Below are 14,788 nucleotides of genomic sequence, written 5' to 3' on the forward strand. Positions count from 1 at the left end.
TTCAGCAGCCCCACTATTTAGAAGCGCGGATCCAGCAGCAGATGTGAGAAAAAAGCTTTGGACCCTACAAATTATTAGTTTTTTTTTTTTATTAAGCACTGCATTTAAAGATTTCAGGCAGGTGCATTAACCCACTGAACTAAACTGTCACCCAGCTCAACAAAGGCTCAGACAGTGAAAAGCCACAGTTGCTTCAAACTTTGGAACTGGATCTGAAAGCCCCTCCAAAAGCTGCCACAGGAAGTACTGGTGTCCTGGAAAATGCATTAGGTTCTCAGTTACAGACACAACAACTATTTCCAAACCAAAGATTTGCTGGTCTCCGGTTGTGTTATGTTGATTTTTCCGATGGAATCAGGAAACCGGAGCTCCTCTTGCAAGAGAAGGAAGTTCAGGGGACTTGAGGTGCTTGACTGAAAACGTATAAACTGTCTGAATTCACATGCCTAGCCCAGGCCTTTACTAAGGAAGGTGACATTCAGCGACCTACCATTCACGTCTGTCTATGTGCAGTATGTGTGCAAAGTCCTTCTGCTGTCTCAAACCTTGTGATACATGCAATCACAGAGTTTGCGACCGCAAAAGGGATTTTTACAATGTACTAAGGGCCATATATACGAACACATTTTCCCATGGACACAGAATGGGTAAAACCCTTTGCTACATCTGGTCCTAAAGCCCTTTTATGAGTCAGAAAATGTTTTTAACTCATAAAATGACTTTAAGACTGTTTCCAAATTGCAAATTTGCAATTTTGAATGGCATGTATCAGTGATTTGTGACTGGAGTTGCATGTGGTCCCACTGACATTTCAAGTTACTTCTAGAGTCAAGAAGGAGCACCTCTCTGTGTTATGTGAAGTATACATTTCTCACACATTGGACTTTGACGGAGAGTGACTGGGTTGACCGATATGAGGAGCTGGAGGTCAGTGTTAGATGACATTGGTGGGCAGTATGAGGAGCTGGGACTGGAGATCAGTGTGAAACGTTAGCACTAGCAGGAAGTATGATGAGCTGGGGTCAGTGTGAGGAAAAGACACTTGTGGCCAGTTTGAGTAACTGGAGCTGAGGGCCAGCGTGTGAAGCTGGCACTGTTGGGCAATAAAGCCTGGGAGGAGGGGTCAGTATAAGAAGATGATGCTGGTGGGTAGGATGAGGAGTTGGAACTGGGGGTCAGTGTAAGAAGATGACACCAGTGGGCAGCATGAGGAGCTGGAACTGGGGGTCTGTGTGAGATGGTGGCGCTGGTGGGAAGTGGGAGGAACTGGGACTGGGGGGGTCAGTGTAAGAAGATGCCACTCGTGGGCTGTATAAGGAGCTGGAACTGAGTGTCAGTGTTAATAGCTGGCTTTGGTGGGCAATGTGAGGATCTAGGGGTCAGTGTGAACAGCTGGCACTGAAGGGCAGTAGAGCTGGCTAGGGAATCAGCTTGAGAAGATGACACTGATAGGCAGTATGAGGTGCTGAAACTTTGGGTCTCTGTGAAAACCAGACAATGGTGGGCAATATTTGCTACAGCTGGCAGTCAGTGTAAGAAGGTGGAACTGTTAGGTAGTCTGAGATGGTAAGGCACCTTCATTGATGTCCACTGTGTGAATGCGGTGGGCAGAGTGCGGGGATGGTTCTGCAGAGCTGTGTGAGATGCTGGATCTACTGGTCAGTGAACAGAATGGCACTAGCTCCTCGTGCGAGGCGCTACCATTGGTGGGCAGCATGGGGAACGTGCACTGGTGGCGCTGGAACCGACCGGTAGCATGACGAACTCTCTGTGGGCAGTTCGAGGAACGGGCACTGATGGGTAATTTATGAAGCTGGCACTGGTGGGCACTGTGCTTAACAAAGATCACAACCCCCCTCTCTTCTGCACCACTGTTGACCCTCGCACGATCTGGATATTGTCCTCAGTCGGTATGAGGTCTCCACGGCGCTCTCACTCATCTGGAGCACCCAAAAGGTTACACGACATCTCACATACTTTTCTAGACCTAAAATCACCCAAAATCTCACAGAAAAAAATATCATTATCTAAACTCTCAAATGCAATTATTAAAATTCACCACACGTCTCGGAAACTAATTACAACGAATACAGATAGAATATGAATCCATTAATAGTTTAAAAATATATATATATAAATCAGGCACTCGCACTCAGATTGGAAATGTCGTCAATATTAGAAAAAGTGAGTCTTCCCGTTTCAAACTTAATTTAGAAAGTTCATGCGGAGGGAGGCGCCCCTCTAGGGACTTACAGCTCGGGAGCAGTGTCGGGGGAGCGTGTCCTGTCCTTCCCAGACAGTGTGCACAGCTTCACCGGCAGGCAGCTTGTCGGACAGCAGAAGGGCCGTCGCTCTCTGTGTGCGTGTGAGTGCAGGGAAATCCTTATATACTCCGCATAGCTCGCCGCCCAGGAGGGGCACCAGCCATCGGACACCGAGGAAAACACGTGTGGGCTGAGGGAAGCCCGGACTGAAACATGCCACAAACACCCCCATCCCGGCTCAGATAAAGCGTGGGAGGGGAAGCCACTTTCCCGACTGGTTCCACAAGGCCAAAACACCGGAACATGTCTGGCAGGGAAGCCAGCACTGGTTAGGTACTTTTGGGGGTTAAGGCGTTTGCTGCAACAGATTTTCAGCAGTGACCGTATTTTACAGATTTAGAGGTTCCAGGCCCAGCTCCCCCATACTTGTGCATCGCTCTAATCCTGTTCCTTTTCCTTGCAGTTTCCCTGTTTTTCGACTGCCTTCTGCTTGCTTTTCCGTCGTTCGCACGACTCTCTCCTTGCTTCCCCCCCTTCTTTATGCCTTCTCTTAGCTTTTTCCTCATTTTCTCTGTTTTCTCCTTGCTTTTTCCCCCGTTTTTTTGTGCGGCCTCTCCACGCAACTCGGGACTATCAGGTCACTTAAAGAATTCTGAAGGCCCCTCAAGGCCTGGCTGTTTGAATGAGCCCCTGGGACCTTCCAGTGCCTGGATACCCTGTAGGGCGATTAGCCACCCTTTACTAATCCTGATTTATTGATACCAAAAGGATAAGGCAATGTTTTGATCCTTAGTTTCGAAAGTTTAAATTTTAATGTGGATATTATTTTGCTGTAGTCATTAACAGCTGTTAATTATCAGCCAGTGCTTTATGAAGTCAAGGCAAAGCTCACACTGGGAAGGGTAAATGTAGGCGCCAAATTTTGACCTGTTTTTGTGTCAGCAGGTGTGGTTCGATTCTCTCAATCAGGAGTTGCCTCGACCATATGTGTGGTGCCAGCTGGTCTCCCAGTAGCCAAAGTCAAAGGGACAAAGGAGGAAGAGAAGCAGAAGCAGTAGATTAGCAAGGACGCTAAGGGCCCCAGTGCAAGCAAGGAAAGTGACCTATCTGGCTGCTGTTGTAAAATACAGCAATGTTTAGGGTTCAACTGTGCTTCTGCACCATTGAGAGCTCAATTGATAGCTCAGTTGATAGCTGCAGTCCTGAGAGGAAGAGAGGTAATATGGTAAGCCGAGACTCATTGCTCAACCTCCCCCTGAAGCTTCCCACCTCCCCATCTTTACTGGAATCCTGGAAAGCACCCAAGACCTGTCTTTTCAACTGAGCCTATCGCACTCTCCGAGTGCCTGGATAACCTCATGGTTGATTAACGCACTCTACAAATTGACTGATTGATTGTGTACAAGAGGACACATTCCATGCTTCCTCTAAATGCTCTCCGCACAGCATCCTGCAAACACTTAGACTTCCAGCAGCCCACCTTCATGCTGCTGTCTCACGATGCACCAGATACCACCTGTAGGAGGCTGGCCTGGCTTGTAGTGGGTACCAAGGGGTACTTACACTCTGTACCAAGTCCAGTTATCCCTTATTAGTGTAGAAGAGGTGTTTCTAGCAGCTTAGGCTGATAGAAGGTAGCTATAGCAGAGCAGGTTAGGCTGAACTAGGAGACATGCAAAGTTCCCACTATACCACTGGTGTCATATGCACAATATCCTAAGAAAACACAATACACAGATATACTAAAAATAAAGCTACTTTATTTTTATGACAATATGCCAAAAGTATCTCAGTGAGTACCCTCATTATGAGGATGCCAAATATACACAATACCAAAAATATGCAGTAATAGCAAAAGGAAGTAATGCAAGCAATGTAAAGTTACAGTAGATTGCAATAGGAGCCCATAGGTATGGGGGCAACACAAACCATATACTCCAAAAAATGGAATGCGAACCACGAATGGACCCCAAACCTATGTGAGCTTGTAGAGGGTCGCTGGGGCTGTAAGAAAACAGTGAGGGTTAGAAAAATAGCCCACCCCAAGACCCTGAAAAGTAGGTGTAAAGTGCACCTATATTCCCCAGAGAGCACAGAAGTCGTGATAGGGGAATTCTGCAAGGAAGACCAACACCAGCAATGCAACCAAAGTGGATTTCCGGACGAGAGTACCTGTGAAACAAAGGGACCAAGTCCAAGAGTCGCGACAAAGTCGAGATTGGGCAGATGCCCAGGAAATGCCAGCTGAGGGTGCAAAGAAGCTGCCACCGGATGGTAGAAGCTGTGGATTCTGTAAGAACGAAGAGGGCTTGAAACTTCCCCTTTGGAGGATGGATGTCCCACGTCGTGAAGAAGCTTGCAGATGTGTTCCCACGCAGAAAGACTGCAAACATGCCTTGCTAGCTGCAAGGGTCGCGGTTAGGGTTTTTGGATGCTGCTGTGGCCCAGGAGGGACCAGGATGTCGCCACTTGGATGAGGAGACAGAGGGGGCGCCCAGCAAGTCAGGGAGCCCTCACAGAAGCAGGCAGCACCCGCAGAAGTACCGGAACAGGCACTTAGAAGAGGAGTGAACTGGAGCTCACACGAAGACACAAAAGGGAGTCCCACGACGCCAGAGGACAACTCAGGAGGTTGTGCACTGCAGGTTAGAGTGTCGGGGACCCAGGCATGGTTGTGCACGAAGGAAATCCTGTAAGAGTGCACAGGAGCTGGAGCAGCTGCAGATCACGCGGTACCCAGCAATGCAGTCTAGCGTGGGGAGGCAAGGACTTACCTCCACCAAACCTGGACTGAAGAGTCAATGGACTGTGGGAGACACTTGGACAGAGTTGCTGAGTTCCAGGGACCACGCTCGTCGTGCTGAGAGGGGACCCAGAGGACCGGTGATGCAGTCTTTTTTTGCCTGCGGTTGCAGGGGGAAGATTCCGTCGACCCACGGGAGGTTTCTTCAGAGCTCCTAGTGCAGAGAGGAGGCAGGCTACCCCCAGAGCATGCACCACCAGGAAAACAGTCGAGAAGGCGGCAGGATCAGCGATACAAGGATGCAGTAGTCGTTTTTGCTACTTTGTTGCGGTTTTGCAGGCGTCCTGAGCAGTCAGCGGTCGATCTTTGGCAGAAGGTGAAGAGAGAGATGCAGAGGAACTCTGATGAGCTCTTGCATTCGTTATCTCAAGAACTCCCCAAAGCAGAGACCCTAAATAGCCAGAAAAGGAGGTTTAGCTACCTAGGAAGGAGGATAGGCTAGCAACATAGGTAAGAGCCTATCAGAAGGAGTCTCTGACGTCACCTGCTGGCACTGGCCACTCAGAGCAGTCCAGTGTGCCAGCAGCACCTCTGTTTCCAAGATGGCAGAGGTCTGGAGCACACTGGAGGAGCTCTGGTCACCTCCCCTGGGAGGTGCAGGTCAGGGGAGTGGTCACTCCCCTTTCCTTTGTCCAGTTTCGCACCAGAGCAGGGCTGGGGGATCCCTGAACCGGTGTAGACTGGCTTATGCAGAGATGGGCACCATCTGTGCCCATCAAAGCATTTCCAGAGGCTGGAGGAGGCTACTCCTCCCCAGCCCTGACACCTTTTTCCAAAGGGAGAGGGTGTAACACCCTCTCTCTGAGGTAGTCCTTTGTTCTGCATTCCTGGGCCAAGCCTGGCTGGACCCCAGGAGGGCAGAAACCTGTCTGAGGGGTTGGCAGCAGCAGCAGCTGCAGTGAAACCCCTGGAAAGGTAGTTTGGCAGTACCCGGGTCTGAGCTAGAGACTCTGGGGATCATGGAATTGTCTCCCCAATGCCAGAATGGCATTGGGGTGACAATTCCATGATCCTAGACATGTTACATGGCCATGTTCGGAGTTACCATTGTGACGCTATACATATGTTGTGACATATGTATAGTGCCCGCGTGTAATGGTGTCCCCGCACTCACAAAGTCCGGGGAATTTGCCCTGAACGATGTGGGGGCACCTTGGCTAGTGCCAGGGTGCCCACACACTAAGTAACTTAGCACCCAACCTTTACCAGGTAAAGGTTAGACATATAGGGGACTTATAAGTTACTTAAGTGCAGTGGTAAATGGCTGTGAAATAACGTGGACTTTATTTCACTCAGGCTGCAGTGGCATGCCTGTGTAAGAATTGTCAGAGCTCCCTATGGGTGGCAAAAGAAATGCTGCAGCCCATAGGGCTCTCCTGGAACCCCAATACCCTGGGTACCTCAGTACCATATACTAGGGAATTATAAGGGTGTTCCAGTATGCCAATGTGAATTGGCAAAATTGGTCACTAGCCTGTTAGTGACAATTTGGAAAGCAGAGAGAGCATAACCACTGAGGTTCTGGTTAGCAGAGCCTCAGTGAGACAGTTAGTCATCACACAGGGAACACATACAGGGCACACTTATGAGCACTGGGGCCCTGGCTGGCAGGGTCCCAGTGACACATACACTAAAACAACATATATACAGTGAAATATGGGGGTAACATGCCAGGCAAGATGGTACTTTCCTACACAACCCCCCCCCCAAACGAAGGACAATAAGACTAGCCATGACCTGATGAGTCTTCATTGTCTAAGTGGAAATATCTGGAGAGTCCATCTGCATTGGGGTGGGTACTCCCAGGTCTATGTTCCACTGTATAGTCCAGTCCATTCCCTGTAGAGATATGGACCACCTCAACAATTTAGGGTTTTCACCTTTCATTTGTTTTAGCCAAAGTAGAGGGTTGTGGTCTGTCTGAACAATGAAGTGAGTGCCAAACAGGTATGGCCTCAACTTCTTCAGTGCCCAGACCACAGCAAAGGCCTCCCTCTCTTTGGCAGACCAACGCTTTTCTCTAGGGGTCAACCTCCTGCTGATAAAAGCAACAGGTTGATCCTGGCCCTCAGAACTGAGTTGTGATAAAACTGCCCCTACCCCTAATTCAGATGCATCAGTTTGAACAATGAATTTCTTGGAGTAACATGGGCTTTTTGGGACAGGTGCAGTGCACATGGCCTGTTTCAGCTCCTCAAAAGCTTTCTGACAACTAGCTGTCCACAATACCTTTTTAGGCATTTTCTTAGAAGTGAGATCATTAAGAGGGGCTGCTATGGAGCCATAGTTCTTTATGAACCTCCTGTAATACCCAGTGAGCCCTAAGAAGGCTCTCACCTGGGTCTGAGTTGTAGGGGGAACCCAATCTATAATAGTTTGGATTTTCCCCTGAAGTGGTGCAATCTGTTCTCCACCTACAAGGTGTCCCAGATTCCCCTGCCCTATCTGGCACTTTGAAGCCTTGATAGTGAGGCCTGCCTTTTGCAGGGCCTCCAAAACTTTCCATAGGTGGACCAGGTGATCATCCCAGGTGGAGCTAAAGACAGCTATATCATCTAGATATGCTGCACTAAAAGCCTCCAACCCTTTCAGGACTGTATTCACCAACCTCTGAAAAGTGGTAGGTGCATTTTTCAAACCAAAGGGCATTACTGTGAAATGGTAGTGCCCTCCAATAGTCGAAAATGCAGTTTTTGCTTTAGCATCCTCTGACGACTTCATCTGCCAATACCCTGCAGTCAAATCAAAGGTGCTTAGATACTTGGCAGATGCCAGTGTATCTATGAGCTCATCTGCCCTGGGTATAGGGTGAGCATCAGTTTTAGTTACCTGGTTGAGACCTCTGTAATCTACACAAAACCTCATTTCTCTTTTCCCATCTTTTGAGTGAGGCTTTGGTACAAGCACCACAGGAGAGGCCCATGGGCTTTCAGAGTGTTCAACCACTCCCAGTTCAAGCATTTTCTGAACCTCTTGTTTTATGCAGTCCCTGACATGGTCAGGCTGCCTATAGATCTTACTTTTGACAGGCATCCTGTCTCCAGTATCTATAGTGTGCTCACACCAAGAAGTGGTGCCTGGCACAGTAGAGAAGAGTTCAGAAAACTGACCCAGGAGATTTATGCGGTGGTCTTTCTGCTCAGCAGTAAGACAGTCTGCCAAAACTACACCTTCCACCAGAGCATCTTGTTCTGTGGAAGAGAAGAGATCAGGGAGAGGGTCACTCTCTTCTTCCTGTCCTTCATCTGTTGCCATGAGCAGGGTGAGATCAGCCCTGTCATAGTAGGGTTTCAGGCAATTGACATGGAGCACCCTAAGGGGACTCCTGGCAGTGCCCAAGTCAACCAAGTAGGTGACTTCTCCCTTCTTTTCAACAATGATGTGGGGTCCACTCCATTTGTCTTGGAGGGCTCTTGGGGCCACAGGCTCCAAGACCCACACCTTCTGTCCTGGTTGGTACTGAATCAGAACAACCTTCTGGTCATGCCATTGCTTTTGGAGCTCTTGGTTGGCCTGAAGGTTTTTACTGGCCTTTTTCATGTACTCAGCCATTCTGGATCTTAGGCCAAGTACATAGTCCACTATGTCTTGCTTAGGAGCTTTTAAAGGTTGTTCCCAACCCTCCTTTACAAGTGTTAGAGGACCTCTTACAGGGTACCAAAATAGGAGTTCAAAGGGGCTGAAGCCCACTCCTTTCTGGGGTACCTCCCTGTAAGCAAAAAGGAGGCAAGGTAACAGGACATCCCATCTCCTCCTAAGTTTTTCAGGGAGTCCCATTATCCTTCCATTGAGAGTTTTATTAAACCTCTCTACCAGTCCATTTGTTTGTGGATGATAAGGTGTGGTGAATTTGTATGTTACACCACATTCGTCCACATGGCCTTCAAGTATGCAGACATAAAGTTGCTACCCCTGTCTGATACCACCTCTTTTGGGAAACCGACCCTGGAAAAGATTCCCAGGAAGGCTTTTGCCACTGCAGGAGCTGTATTGGTCCTTAGAGGAATTGTTTCAGGATATCTTGTGGCATGGTCTACTACCACCAAGATAAACCTATTGCCTGAAGCAGTAGGAGGGTCAAGGGGTCCAACTATGTCAAACCCTACCCTTTCAAAGGGAACCCCAACCACAGGCAGTGGAATAAGGGGAGCCTTTGGGGTGCCACCAGTCTTGCCACTGGCTTGACAGGTGACACAGGACTTACAAAAATCTTTTGTGTCCTCTGACATTTTAGGCCAATTGTAGGAAGTTGGCTCTGTATGTGCTATTTCAAAGTAAGCAATAGCATGCACAGAGTCCAAGGGTTCCCCTTAGTGGTAAAATAGCGGTAAAAAGAGATAATACTAATGCTCTATTTTGTGGTAGTGTGGTCGAGCAGTAGGCTTATCCAAGGAGTAGTGTTAAGCATTTGTTGTACATACACATAGACAATAAATGAGGTACACACACTCAGAGACAAATCCAGCCAATAGGTTTTGTATAGAAAAATATCTTTTCTTAGTTTATTTTAAGAACCACAGGTTCAAATTTAACATGTAATATCTTGTTTGAAAGGTATTGCAGGTAAGTACATTAGGAACTTTGAATCATTTCAATTGCATGTATACTTTTCAAGTTATTCACAAATAGCTATTTTAAAAGTGGACACAGTGCAATTTTCACAGTTCCTGGTGGAGGTAAGTTTTTGTTAGTTTTACCAGGTAAGTACGACACTTACAGGGTTCAGTTCTTGGTCCAAGGTAGCCCACCGTTGGGGGTTCAGAGCAACCCCAAAGTTACCACACCAGCAGCTCAGGGCCGGTCAGGTGCAGAGTTCAAAGTGGTGCCCAAAACGCATAGGCTTCAATGGAGAGAAGGGGGTGCCCCGGTTCCAGTCTGCCAGCAGGTAAGTACCCACGTCTTCGGAGGGCAGACCAGGGGGGTTTTGTAGGGCACCGGGGGGGACACAAGCCCACACAGAAATTTCACCCTCAGCGGCGCGGGGGGCGGCCGGGTGCAGTGTTAGAACAAGCGTTGGGTTCGCAATGGAAGTCAATGAGAGATCAAGGGATCTCTTCAGCGCTGCAGGCAGGCAAGGGGGGGCTTCCTCGGGGAAACCTCCACTTGGGCAAGGGAGAGGGACTCCTGGGGGTCACTTCTGCAGTGAAAGTCCGGTCCTTCAGGTCCTGGGGGCTGCGGGTGCAGGGTCTTTTCCAGGCGTCGGGACTTAGGTTTCAGAGAGTCGCGGTCAGGGAAAGCCTCGGGATTCCCTCTGCAGGCAGCGCTGTGGGGGCTCAGGGGGGACAGGTTTTGGTACTCACAGTCGTAGAGTAGTCCGGGGGTCCTCCCTGAGGTGTTGGTTCTCCACCAGCCGAGTCGGGGTCGCCGGGTGCAGGGTTGCAAGTCTCACGCTTCTTGCGGGGAGATTGCAGGGTTCTTTAAAGCTGCTCCTTTGGATAAAGTTGCAGTCTTTTTGGAGCAGGTCCGCTGTCCTCGGGAGTTTCTTGTCGTCGTCGAAGCAGGGCAGTCCTCAGAGGATTCAGAGGTCGCTGGTCCCTTTGGAAGGCGTCGCTGGAGCAGAGTTCTTTGGAAGGCAGGAGACAGGCCGGTGAGTTTCTGGAGCCAAGGCAGTTGTTGTCTTCTGGTCTTCCTCTGCAGGGGTTTTCAGCTAGGCAGTCCTTCTTCTTGTTGTTGCAGGAATCTAAATTCTTAGGTTCAGGGAAGCCCTTAAATACTAAATTTAAGGGCGTGTTTAGGTCTGGGGGGTTAGTAGCCAATGGCTACTAGCCCTGAGGGTGGGTACACCCTCTTTGTGCCTCCTCCCAAGGGGAGGGGGTCACATCCCTAATCCTATTGGGGGAATCCTCCATCTGCAAGATGGAGGATTTCTAAAAGTTAGAGTCACCTCAGCTCAGGACACCTTAGGGGCTGTCCTGACTGGCCAGTGACTCCTCCTTGTTGCTTTCTTTGGTCCCTCCAGCCTTGCCGCCAAAAGTGGGGGCCGTGGCCGGAGGGGGCGGGCAACTCCACTAAGCTGGAGTGCCCTGCTGGGCTGTGACAAAGGGGTGAGCCTTTGAGGCTCACCGCCAGGTGTTACAGCTCCTGCCTGGGGGAGGTGTTAGCATCTCCACCCAGTGCAGGCTTTGTTACTGGCCTCAGAGTGACAAAGGCACTCTCCCCATGGGGCCAGCAACATGTCTCTAGTGTGGCAGGCTGCTGGAACCAGTCAGCCTACACAGATAGTCGGTTAAGTTTCAGGGGGCACCTCTAAGGTGCCCTCTGTGGTGTATTTTATAATAAAATGTACACTGGCATCAGTGTGCATTTATTGTGCTGAGAAGTTTGATACCAAACTTCCCAGTTTTCAGTGTAGCCATTATGGTGCTGTGGAGTTCGTGTAAAACAGACTCCCAGACCATATACTCTTATGGCTACCCTGCACTTACAATGTCTAAGGTTTTGCTTAGACACTGTAGGGGTACAGTGCTCATGCACTGGTACCCTCACCTATGGTATAGTGCACCCTGCCTTGGGGCTGTAAGGCCTGCTAGAGGGGTGTCTTACCTATACTGCATAGGCAGTGAGAGGCTGGCATGGCACCCTGAGGGGAGTGCCATGTCGACTTACTCATTTTGTTCTCACTAGCACACACAGGCTTGTAAGCAGTGTGTCTGTGCTGAGTGAGGGGTCTCTAGGGTGGCATAATACATGCTGCAGCCCTTAGAGACCTTCCCTGGCATCAGGGCCCTTGGTACCAGAGGTACCAGTTACAAGGGACTTATCTGGATGCCAGGGTGTGCCAATTGTGGAATCAATGGTACATTTTAGGTGAAAGAACACTGGTGCTGGGGCCTGGTTAGCAGGGTCCCAGCACACCTCTCAGTCAAGTCAGCATCAGTATCAGGCAAAAAGTGGGGGGTAACTGCAACAGGGAGCCATTTCTTTACACAAGCCCCCCCCAGCCCACAGGCCAGGAGACTCAGCCAAAGCTGGAAGAGTCTTCCTAGTCTGTCAGGCGAGGAAGAGTAGAGGAAATAGGCTGGTTTGTTGCAGGGCCTACTCTGCCTTACATCCTCCTGTTCAGGTCATTCCCTCTGGGGAACTGGCCCACTTCCACAGTGATAGGACCTAGTCTGAATTGCCTCTTGTCTGTGTCTTTAATGTCTCCACCCATTCTCTCTATTTTGAGGTTAGAGGTATCCACCTCTGCTAATCGTATCTTAGCCAGGGTCACCCCTAGCTTACCCAAAGAGGTTACCCAGAGCTGGAGTAACCCCACCATGACCAACAGGGTCAGGGGGCCTAACTTGCTATTTGGCATGGGGTCAGACCACCATGCCAAGGATAGTGCAGCCATAAAGGCTAACACCCAGCAGAGGCCACTGACAGCTATCAGTGCCCAGAACCACACCTTTAGCTCTTCACCTACAAGGGAAGGGGCTAAGTTACAGGCTTCTTTGGATTCAGGGTGCCTGTCTGCTGTATTAGAGTGGGGGGTTACCACATCTTGTAGTAAACACCCTTCTTCCACTCTTTCTTCTGTTAGCTGAGGAGCCACCCACTCAGGCTTAACAGTTGCCTGACTAGCCAGGACTTCTTGTGGGTCAGGTTGGACTTTATCAGAGCCACTTTTGGAGTTCTCCCCTACTGGAGCAGAATCTCCTTGGCTTGCTGGAACCTTGGCTAAAGGTTGTCCACCTTTCCTACTCTGTTTCCTTTTCTTTTTCTTCTGGGGCCTACTTGCATTTACTGCAGAGGCAGGCACTCCAGAATCCTTGGGAGAGGACTGGCACTGGACCAGTTCCTCTCTTGGGCTCTGACTAACCTCTGGGTAGTCATTTCCAAGGAGACAATCAAGGGGGAGGTCTGTACTGACTACCACCCTTCTCCAGCTAAAAGTCCCACCCACTTCTATGGGCACAAAAGCCACAGGCCTATCAGTGACCCTGTCTGGGCTAACTCTTACTCTGGCCATCTCACCTGGGATGTACTGGTTTGAGAACACCAGCCTGTCATGCACAATAGTGTGACTGGCACAAGTGTCTCTCAGGGCAGTGGCTGGGATTCCATTCACCAGTAGGTGGTGGAAGTGTCTACTTCCCTCTGGAATCTCCAACTCACCTGTTGGGCCCTTTTTCCAGTTGAAGGCTATGAAGACCTCCTCATCTGAGGAGTCATCCCCAATGGCTACACTGGTCACCCCTGGGATTTTGCTAGGGGGTTTGTGCTTGGGACAAGAAGTGTCCTTGGTGTGGTGCCCTGTCTGTTTACAGTTATGGCACCATGCCTTAGTGGCATCCCAGCTCTTACCCTGGTACCCACCTTTGTTTTGGGTTGTGTCTCTGGGCCCACCCACCTAGTCTGGTTTTTGGGGGCCTACAGGGGACTCTTTTTCTTTGTTTCTAGTGTCACCCACTTTCTCCTGGGGAGGCTTTGTAACCCCTTTCTTTTGGTCACCCCCAGTGGAAGTTTTGGTTACCCTAGTCTTGACCCAGTGGTCTGCCTTCTTTCCCAATTCTTGGGGAGAAATTGGACCTAGGTCTACCAGATACTGATGCAACTTTTCATTGAAGCAGTTACTTAAAATGTGTTCTTTCATAAACAAATTATAAAGCCCAACATAGTCATACACTTCATTTCCAGTTACCCAACCATCCAGTGTTTTCACTGAGTAGTCAACATAATCAACCCAGGTCTGGCTCGAGGATTTTTGAGCCCCCCTGAATCTAATTCTATACTCCTCAGTGGAGAATCCAAAGCCCTCAATCAGGGTACCCTTCATGAGGTCATAAGATTCTGCATCTTTTTTAGAGAGTGTGAGGAGTCTATCCCTACACTTTCCTGTGAACATTTCCCAAAGGAGAGCACCCCAGTGAGATTTGTTCACTTTTCTGGTTTCACAAGCCCTCTCAAAAGCTGTGAACCATTTGGTGATGTCATCACCATCTTCATATTTTGTTACAATCCCTTTGGGGATTTTCAACATGTCAGGAGAATCTCTGACCCTATTTATGTTGCTGCCACCATTGATGGGTCCTAGGCCCATCTCTTGCCTTTCCCTTTCTATGGCTAGGATCTGTCTTTCCAAAGCCAATCTTTTGGCCATCCTGGCTAACTGGATGTCCTCTTCACTGGAGTTATCCTCAGTGATTTCAGAGTTGTTGGCCCCTCCTGTGAGGGAACCAGCATCTCTGACTATTATTTGTGGAGTCAGGGCTTGAGAGGCCCTGTTCTCCCTAAATAGGAATGGTAGGGGGGAATTTTCCTCCAAGTCACTATCTTCATCCTCTGTGTTGCCATCCTCAGAGGGGTTGGCCTTTTCAAACTCTGCCAACAGCTCCTGGAGCTGTAGTTTGGAAGGTCTGGGGCCCATGGTTATTTTCTTTATTTTACAGAGTGACCTTAGCTCCCTCATCTTAAGATGGAGGTAAGGTGTGGTGTCGAGTTCCACCACATTCACATCTGTACTAGACATTATGCTTCTAAAAGTTGGAATACTTTTTAAGAAACTAAAACTAGTTCTAGAATCTAATTCAAACTTTTACCAAACTTTTAAACTCTAAAAGAAAATGTTAACAGGGACTAACACAAGGCCCTAGCAGGACTTTTAAGAATTTAGAAAACTTTTCAAATTGCAAAAATCAATTTCTAATGACAATTTTGGAATTTGTCGTGTGATCAGGTATTGGCTGAGTAGTCCAGCAAATGCAAAGTCTTGTACCCCACCGCTGATCCACCAATG

General features: G+C 49.0%; 1 protein-coding gene across 1 annotated transcript in view; it reads right to left on the bottom strand.

Annotated features, from left to right (window-relative positions):
• Positions 1-2,401, bottom strand: part of CILP (cartilage intermediate layer protein) — a 167,036-nt gene extending 164,635 nt beyond the window's left edge. Inside the window, exon 1 of the mRNA XM_069222834.1 lies at positions 2,254-2,401. The gene's annotated coding sequence lies outside the window, so the exon portion shown is untranslated. The remainder of the gene's footprint in view (positions 1-2,253) is intronic.
• Positions 2,402-14,788: the final 12,387 nt, after the last annotated feature.

The sequence above is a fragment of the Pleurodeles waltl genome, chromosome 3_1 (assembly GCF_031143425.1).
Source record: "Pleurodeles waltl isolate 20211129_DDA chromosome 3_1, aPleWal1.hap1.20221129, whole genome shotgun sequence".
Lineage (NCBI taxonomy): Eukaryota > Metazoa > Chordata > Amphibia > Caudata > Salamandridae > Pleurodeles > Pleurodeles waltl.